This window comes from Penaeus vannamei, chromosome 32 (genome assembly GCF_042767895.1).
Source record: "Penaeus vannamei isolate JL-2024 chromosome 32, ASM4276789v1, whole genome shotgun sequence".
Classification (NCBI taxonomy): Eukaryota; Metazoa; Arthropoda; class Malacostraca; order Decapoda; family Penaeidae; genus Penaeus; species Penaeus vannamei.
The window spans coordinates 22,008,909-22,018,714 of record NC_091580.1 but is presented as its reverse complement, the minus strand read 5'-3'; the positions used below and the strand labels follow the sequence as shown (position 1 = coordinate 22,018,714).

General features: G+C 37.7%; 1 protein-coding gene across 1 annotated transcript in view; it reads left to right on the top strand.

Moving 5' to 3' along the window:
• LOC113812126 (maltase A3-like) overlaps positions 1–7,776 on the top strand; it is a 70,424-nt gene extending 62,648 nt beyond the window's left edge. Inside the window, exon 15 of the mRNA XM_070144801.1 lies at positions 7,766–7,776. The gene's annotated coding sequence lies outside the window, so the exon portion shown is untranslated. The remainder of the gene's footprint in view (positions 1–7,765) is intronic.
• Positions 7,777–9,806: the final 2,030 nt, after the last annotated feature.

Sequence of the window (9,806 nt, the reverse complement as noted above, 5' to 3'; positions counted from 1 at the left end):
TTCAAGATCATAACCATCATCGCTCTATTATAGTTCCTTAGCCTCTATATACTAATAACCAATTCTACAGGTATCTAACATGTTTTAAAAGGATAAACGAAAATCAGAAACATAACAATTCTCAGCTGATGAAAATGTTAGATTCACCAGGAAGTGATGGAGTTCCTTGTCAAGTTACACCTGTACTTGGCAGGTTACTACAGCTGACGAAATTGGTTTTCTTGTATCTTTTTATTCATTTTTTTTCTTTATTTTCTTTACGGTTCTTTAGTTTCTTTACATTTTTTGTTCTTTTCTTTTTTTCTTTTATGCACGTTTGTTTTATTTTCTACTTTGTGTTTTTTTGTTCTTTTCTTTTTTTTTTACGTTTATTTCTTTACTTTTCTTTTCTTTACGTTTTATTTCTCTTATCTATTTCTATTCGTTACGTTTCTTCATTTTCTTTTTCTTCTCTTTATGGTTCCTTTTCTTTTTTATTTCCTTTATATAGCTTACTTCTATTTTTTTCCTAAAGTTTCTTCCTTTTATTTTTTCTTGTCCTTTCTTTTTTTACGTTTCTTTTCTATTTTTTCCATTACTTTTCTTTATCCTTTTCCTTTTTTTTTACGTTTCTTTCTTTTTTAACTTTTTATTTTCTTAACGTTCTTTCTTGTATCGTTTTCTATTCTGTCCGTTTCATCCTTATATTCTTCTCATTTCTTTACCTTTCTTTATTTTCTATTTTTCTTTTCTTTTACGTTTCTTAATTCCACTCTTTATTTCCTTTGCGTTTTCTTTCTTTCTTTTGCTCCTTTAAAGAAAACATTACATTCAGCATAATGCAGATCTTGGCATATGACCTGTCTCTACAATCTTACAAAATAAACCAAAAGTATAACGAGTATGCTATGTGTTGACTCTACATGCCCATTCAGAATGACTGTCACATATATAATGAATATTTCATCTTTAACAAGCGATTTAGCGAACCCTTTGACTTTCCCGCCTTCGAAATGTCCCATAAAACTTTGACGGAATGGAATTCAAAATAAAGATATTGAGATTTGCCGTCTCTCTCTCTCTCTCTCTCTCTCTCTAAAAGAAAGAAAAAAATGTAGAACAAAATTTTATTAATGTTCTTAATGTTCTACTCAATAAGGCAATTTGATATAATCTAAAAAGGAGGAAATGTTATTAATCCGTACCAATATTGCCTATAGAATTATTAGTATTTGGCCGGTTTGATGAATATTCACATATACGGACATGGATATACACAGAATAAAATGCATGTCTATCAGTCTAGACTTTCATATCAACCGGATAAAGAGATAGATAAGTGTATATCTATATATCCATATTTATGTACATTCATTGGATCGGGCCTCGCACAATTTTAACCAACCGGCCACTTATTTTTACTTCATTTGTCTGTATCATTACAACTTTCACAGTGATAAACGATATCAACAATGATATCATTGGCAATAGTAATGTTGATATCAGAAATAATCATAAGTTCTATAGAATAATGGTAGCAATGTCAATGTACACATCAATGACGATGGTGATAACAATGATATAAGATACATAATGGCAGCCGTTATGACAATGAAGATGAGCATGATATTGAAGTGTAATTTTCAAGTATGGTGATAAGAACAATTGATATTAATTTCATTATAATTGTTATAAAGCTAATGATCAAAATGATGACCGTGTTGATAACGGTAATAACTTAAATAATAATCATTGTAATGTCGATAATAATAAAAACGATAAAGTTCATGAAAGCTAGAATGATAATAGTGATGCTGATAACTGTTACGATGATGATAAACCTGATGATAATTATAAAAGACTACCAACAATATTACAAATAATGTTTAATAGTCATGATGTCTATTAATAATAATGTTACCAATAATGAAGAAAGTATTAAAAGAATTAATGATTATAGCAATAATCATAATGAAGATAATAATAGTAGTATTGATAATGATGATAATTTATGTTAATGCTAGTATGTCTAATGATGATAATGATATTGGTGATGACGATACTAGCAAAAAGGATGATAATAAGCCAAAATAGGTGATAATTAGAAGGATTATAATGGTAGGTATGATTTAATGGTAATAAAAGTGATAATTAAAAAGTACTGATGATTATGATATTGATAGCAATAGTAATGATATTAATGATTATAGTTATTAAAGTGTCAACTGCAACAAACGTAAAAATAAAGTTATGACTGAGAATGAGTCAAAATGCAATAATGATACAATAATGATAATAGTGATAATAATGATTGATAGTAACGGTGATAATAATGATAAAATTTATCATCAATATAATCATTATCATCATTTTCATTGTTTAGACAACAATAGTAATTATAATAATAGTAATAACGATAAAGATAATGATAAGGATAATAACAATAATAATGATAATAACAATGAAAATGATAATAATGATAATAGATGCAATGATGATAACAACGCTAATGACAATAATAATGATGATGACAATTAGGATAACAATAATGATTATGATAATGATGATAATGATGACAGTAATAATAGCAATGTTAGCAGGAATGACAATAATAACAACAATAATAATGATGATAGTAATAACAATGATGATAATGAAAATAATAAAGACATTGATTATGATGATAATGAATTTAATGATAGTAGTAATAATGATAATGATAATGATGATAATAATGATAGCAATAATGTTTAGAGTAAATACAATAATAACAATAATTGCAGTAGTTGTAGCAATGATAATGATAACGATAATAGCAATCATACTTATTTGTAATGATAATAATGATAATGATAATGATAATAATGATTATAATAATGATACTACTACTACTAGTACTACTACTACTAATAATAATGATAATAACAATTATAGTAGTAATGATAATAACAACAATAAAACAACAATAACAACAATAACAATATTAATAATAATGATAATAATGATAATGATAATAATGATAATAATAATGATGATGATGATGATAATAATAATAATAATAATGATAATAATGATGATTATGATAATAATAATAATAATAATAATAATAATAATAATAATAATAATAATAATAATAATAATAATAATGATAAAAATAATGATGATGATAATAATAATAATATTGATAATAACGATGATGATGATAATAATCGTAATAATGATAATAATCATGATAATGTCAATAACAATGATATTAATGATAATGATTGTGATGGTAATAACAATAATGACAATAATAATGATATTGATGATAATAATGATAATGAAAATGATAATAGTAACAGTAATAATAATGATAATAATTATAAAAATAACCGTAACAACAACAATAATTATAAGAATATCGTTTATATTACCATTATGATAATTATGAATTGTAATATTAGTGGTAATAGAATAAATAATTGTAATCATTTCTATTATCATTATGACAATAATAATGAGGAGGATAAAGGGTAGTAATACCAACCAACAATATAAAAGCAACAATAATAAGATGATAACGATAAAAGAAAAATTCATAGCAATGATAATGATACTACTTATAATAATGACAAGAATAACTGTGACATTAATAAAAAAAATTATAATTGGAATGATGATAATGAAAACCATATAAGCAATAATGATAACACTAACTGTAACGACGATAGTAAAAATATACGGCAAACAGCGTTGCCATTATGATAACTATTTTATCACTGTTTTTGTCCCTCTAATCCAATACTCATATTAATAGTAGCTGTATTAACAACAGCGTCACGAACAGCAGTAGCAGCAAAACAAGCTAAGGCAATAGCAGTAGTAAAAATAACATTACTAGCAACAATAGTAGCAATTTTGGTAGCAATGGCACTGACAGCAGCAACAGTAAATCTTTTTTTTAACAATGGCCTCTAAATTTAACAGACTCGCCTACGCCTCCCTTTATCATTTACCCTGAGGCGTGGTAGCCATTCTCGCAGCAGCTATAATAGTATGAAAGCATTGATAGGAATTGTTGTAATAGTAGTAAGACTAGTTGCAGCAGTAGCAGCAGTAGTAATCGTGGTAGTAAGGAAAAGACAGTAGCATCACCAGTAGCGTAGTAACGTTATCATCCTCCCTAAACTCAAACACAAAAGCCTGCTCCTCCGAAAATTTAATGCTCATATTTTTTTCGCGATCTGAGAAAAAATACATGGGAGGGAAATCAGAACTTGGGGAATTTGAGGAAATTCCACGTTGTCCATCGCTAACAATGGGACAAATATTGTATTAGAGAAAGCCCATATTGTACATTCGGGAGAGGGGTCTATCTCGCGAGGAAAGAGTTGACAAGTTACCCTTTTTTAATCTTCGTTATGCTGAAAGATGCTGTAAAGTGTTCGTATATCTGTATTTACAATGGCAATATCATCCTTTGGTTTAGAGGTGAAATGGATCTTCCTTGTGGCGTAAGTGAAGTGTATTCATGACATTGCTATTGTGCATCATATCATTTATGAAATTAGCCATCTGTGTCACGAAAAGCTTTGTCTTGTTCATCAACGAAATGACAATATATTTGTTCTTTAACTCGAGCGAGAGGTTAATAAGAAACATTTCAATTGAAAAAGGCTACATACCAGTCACATACACTACTTCTTCCAGGATATAACGTAAAAAGATTTATGTCTTCCTTCATGGTTAGAACGGAAGCATCGCGGATCAGGCAGGCCGTGGCAGATGTTTTCGGAGACTATTTTTTCGGAAAAATAACCACGTCTTCGTTCTTTCACTCAATCTCAACCATACCGAAAAGAATTCTAATAAAAAAACGACAAATAAATAACCCACACAATTCCCTCTGCAATATAACACATGTAAAAGAGTCGATTTACATTTTCCTTTGCGGTGAGGACGGAAACATCACGCATCAGGCAGGCAGCGGCAGATGTTCTCGGGAGTTAGCGACTCAGCGAGAACGCTCTCAGTGTGCATCTGTGCGTGGTGGCGTGAGGATCTTTATCGCGCTCTCTTGGTGCTAACTTTTGTATGGACCCCATATTATTCAAGCTTCTGTTGTCGTATTCGTTTGTTATTTTCTGTGCGTGCGGAGCAATATGACAGTTGGCCATATTCGGTTTTATTTTTTCGAGAACATATGAAAGTGAAAGTTAAAGAGTTTTTTTTTCTTTTTTGATTCGAGAATAGGCCTCGGCCGCTACCGCCTCATCAAGAGTTCGTATTTTTATCTCTATTGATCATAATGCGGTTGTCATAATCTACAAGTGTATTTTTCATCACGTTTCTTTCCAGTTATATAAATTTCTGTGTGCTAGTGAAAGTGAAGATACTGTGATAAAAGAGGGGAAAAAAGAAAAAAAAAAGATACATATCAGGATTTTTTTCCATTTTTTATTTTTATTGATCCCCATCATCAATCGGAAGTGTGCAATTCGAAAAAAAAAATAATAAAACGAAACTACTGTAACTGTAAAAATAAGTAATATATTCGAAGAACGTTGAGGATACAGCTGTAGTCGTTGTATCTCGCTCTTCAACCCTTTTTCTCCTTCTCTTCTGCTTGAAGTGATTCTACCAGCGACCTTCAGAAAACAGGTAAGTTGAGAGGCAAAAATTGAAAGCCGGAGGAATGATTACCTTTTAGACGACTAAGATCAGTCCGGGGAAGAAGGGTTTATGCAGGTGAAAAAAATTATTATTATTATTATGTATTTATTTATTTTTTTAGTATGTATGTAGGCCTATACATGTGAGTAAGTAGGCAGATAAATAGATAAATAGATAGACCGACATATAGATATATAGATAAACGTATATATGTGTAGATAGAGAGAGAGATAGATAGATACATAGACTTACAGATAGATTGATAGACAGATAAAGATAGATATATGTAGAGAAGATAGGTAGACATACATATATGCTTGTGTGTTTGTAGGTATATATTTTAACGTGTATGCTTGTATTACAAATACATGCATACACATACATACATGTATACACATGCATGTATGTGTAAACAGGCGAGTCACGAGCAGTCAAAAACCAGTTTCCCGTGCAAGCGACAAGGCGAACTCATTCAGTTTTCCGTTATTTGTTTTGCATTCATTCTAATATTAGTTTAATTCTTGTGTTTCCACTTATTTTCCACTTCGGATTGTAGGATAGCCTTTTTATCGTTAGGAGCATCAGGCATGGTTGTGTTTATCAAAGACACAGTCAAGCAAAGAGACGAGCACGCATGCAGGTTCCCGCCCACCCATCGTAACATGTAGACGTACACGCGGTAGCGCACGTACATGCACCCGCCCACATATGCACACGCGCTAGCACACGCACATAAACGCACGCACGGACACATACACACACACACACACACACACACACACACACACACACACACACACACACACACACACACACACACACACACACACACACACACACACACACACACATACATACACATTCACAGTCACACTTAAACTCACACACACACACACACACACACACACGCACACACACACACACACACACACACACACACACACACACACACACACAGACACACACATACACATTCACAGTCACACTTAAACTCACACACACACACACACACACACACACACACACACACACACACACACACACACACACACACACACACACACTCACACTTAAACCCACACACACATACAAAGAGAGGGAAAGGGAGAGGGAGACTGACTCACTGACTGACTGACAGACAGACACAGAGGCATTATACATGAGAGCAAATAACTTCTCCTTCTCCTTCTCTCCCTCTTTCTCCCTTCCCCCTTCCCCTTCTCCTTCTCTTCCTCCCCCTTCTCCCTTCCCACTTTCCCCTTTCCCCTCTCATTCTCTCCCTCTTTCTTCCTCCCCCTTTTGCCTTTCCTCCACCCAGGGCCTATGTAGCCCTTCACGCCCCGCCCTCCCTGAAAAGTGGAAACGCAAGCAGGCATTTCGCGACCTCGATGCAGTCCAAGTCTCTGCTTCCCTCATCACTGTGAGCTCCAGCAGTGAATCACTCAGGCACTAGGGAGAAAGGGAGACCCCCCCCCTTCTCCCTCTACCACAACATTACCTAGTGGCACAGGGGGTCGCCTGCGAGATGCCAAATTATTTGAGTCTCGGTCGGGCGGTGAGTTACCTGGGGATGCTTGACCCAGCAGCGCGGTCGCCGGAATATCGCGCGCTCGCCATGACATAATGGGGCTCGAAATATGTTGCACCTCCCCGTATGGCAACGCGCGCCATTCAGGCAAGGCTTTAAATGCCTCGCGCGATGTATGGCATCAGGATCCATTACCAAGCACTCGAAGCCCTCATTGCCTCACGCGGCAGCTCATGAAGTCAATGCTGAACACTTCCTCCTTGACTCCGTGACTCATGCATGCTGCACACCTCATCCCTGGCGCCTGGCTCCAGCTGGGAAAGTACCTCAGCTCCTTCGTGGCCGCCCGCGAGGCACGCGCCGCCCAGGTGGCCCGCTCGCGCGCGCTTATTGGTCTTAACCTGTTTAAGTATGGGGGTGATGGAAGCGCAGCGCGTGCACCCGCGCTTTGTTTGTTCGGCGACCTATGACACCGCGTGGCATTTGGCATTCGAGGTGTCGAAGGGTCGGCCCCGTGCCCGGCCGGGATGCCTCGGACGTAGGATGCCCCAGGGGAAAGAGGCGTCCATCCTCATCCGTGTGCGCTCGGCGCTGCGGTGTTGGATGTTGTCGCTCCGTGCCTGACGAAGACACGTCGGCACAACACCCGAGGAAGCAGTCAGCGAGCGAAACAAGGGCTGCCGCCGCTGAATGACGAGCGATGAATTGCCAATCAGAGGAAATTGGCGCCCCAGTAATCTGCGGCGGGAGCGGCGCTCTCCGGGCGGCAGGGCGGCGGCGGCGGCACTGCAGTATGCGAAGATCCGTCACTGATTCGTGACGTCCGACAGGGTTGCAGGACGCGAGCCCAGCATGGCGTAGGATTGGGCGCTGAGGGCGGAAAAAGGGTGACCCTGCAGGGTGACCTTTAGTGAAGGGCTAGGGGACTGCAGAATGGCGGGGAGAAAGCCTGTAATCTGACGTGGAAGAGGCAGCAGCGAGGAACAAGGAAGCTGCAGTGCGAATACAGAAGGGAGCTTTCTGTGTGACGAAGTGACAGCGCAGTCAGAGAGCGAGGATAAGCTGGGATGAAAAGATGTGAGTAGAGTATTTTGCAAGAAGAAAGGTGTTGCAGAGATTGACATCGCACTTTTTTTTTATAAGGACGGAAAGTTCATTATGCAAATATATTTAAACCATGTATATTAATTCTGTCAGTGTGTGTGTGTGTGCGTGTGTTTGAGTGAGTGAGTGAGTGTGAGAGAGAGAGAGAGAGAGAGAGAGAGAGAGAGAGAGAGAGAGAGAGAGAGAGAGAGAGAGAGAGAGAGAGAGAGAGAGAGAGAGAGAGAGAGTGTTTGTATACACAATGTAAGGAACTTAGGATCGCACTCTTCCACGCCCGTTGGAGAGGTCTTTCTTTTCCTTTTTTGCGCATATCTCAAAACTGACTTTGCATATCGTGTGCATTTCAAAAGAACTTACCCGGTTATGATATCAATAACCCGTACGATGGTGATGGGCATAAAACGTCTCACACGACGGCTGGTATTACTTCCTAAAGCGATAAGGGTGAAATTAGTGCCCCAACACGTTACTGACGAGTGTAGCACTATTTTCATCCCTCGAGCCCCTTCCCCCCCTACCCCCTCTCTCCATCCATTTACTTCTATCTGCCCCCCCCCCTTTCCCTCCCTACCCCGCCCCTCGCCCCTCCCAATCCCGCGGGGGGGGGGGGGGAATTCTGCAGCAGGTATTAAGGATTCACGTCTCGTCTTGACTTAATGCCCGTGCGTGCGACGCTGAACACGTGTGTTTACAGTATACATGATGACACTTGTGTATGCGGAGTTTGTGTATTTCACGCGGCGCTCATTTGTGTGTGTGTGGGGGGGGGGGTGAGTGTTGTGTGTGTCGTGTGTTGTGTGTATCGTTTGTTGTGTGTGAGTGGTGGGGGGGGGGGGTGTTGTGTGTTTGTGGGGGGGTGAGTGTTGTGTGTATGTGGGGGTGGGGGGGCTGAGTGTTGTGTGTGTGTCGTGTGTTCTGTGTGTTGGGGGGGGGGGGTGTAGTGTGTTGTGTGTGTGTCGTGTATGCGTACGTGCGTGATTGAGTGTACGTGCGTGATTGGGTGTATCTTTGTTTATTTGTTTGTTTTATGTTTTCAGTCTGTGTTTGTCTTTGTGTGTATGCATATGCACGCTAAACTGTATGAACAAGTGCGACTCCTTATACATTTTACTTGCATAACGGAGTACCAAGAACTCGACGCTGTCATCCCAACTTCCCGGAAACAAGGATCTAGACAAACTACGCTAATTCTCATTGTTGCACGACTGTTAATGTTATTGCTATCAGCATGCGTGAGGTAGAAAACTTCTTCGAACTTCAGCTATTTTTAGCGATTTTTTTTATTGTACATTTCTCTCTATTTATTTATTTATTTATTTATTACTATTTTTTTAAAGATTACAACCCGTCATAACCTATATGGGAAGTTACTCCAGACACTTGGAGGGGAAAAGAGGCGAAGGAAGAGAACATTTCAAACTTCCATCAAATCCAATTTAACACATGGCGTAACCTAACTTCACTCTAACTCCCACGCTGAATTTGAACGTAGCTTCCCCTCCAAAAATCGATTGCTAATGTCTAACTTGCTCGGTAACGT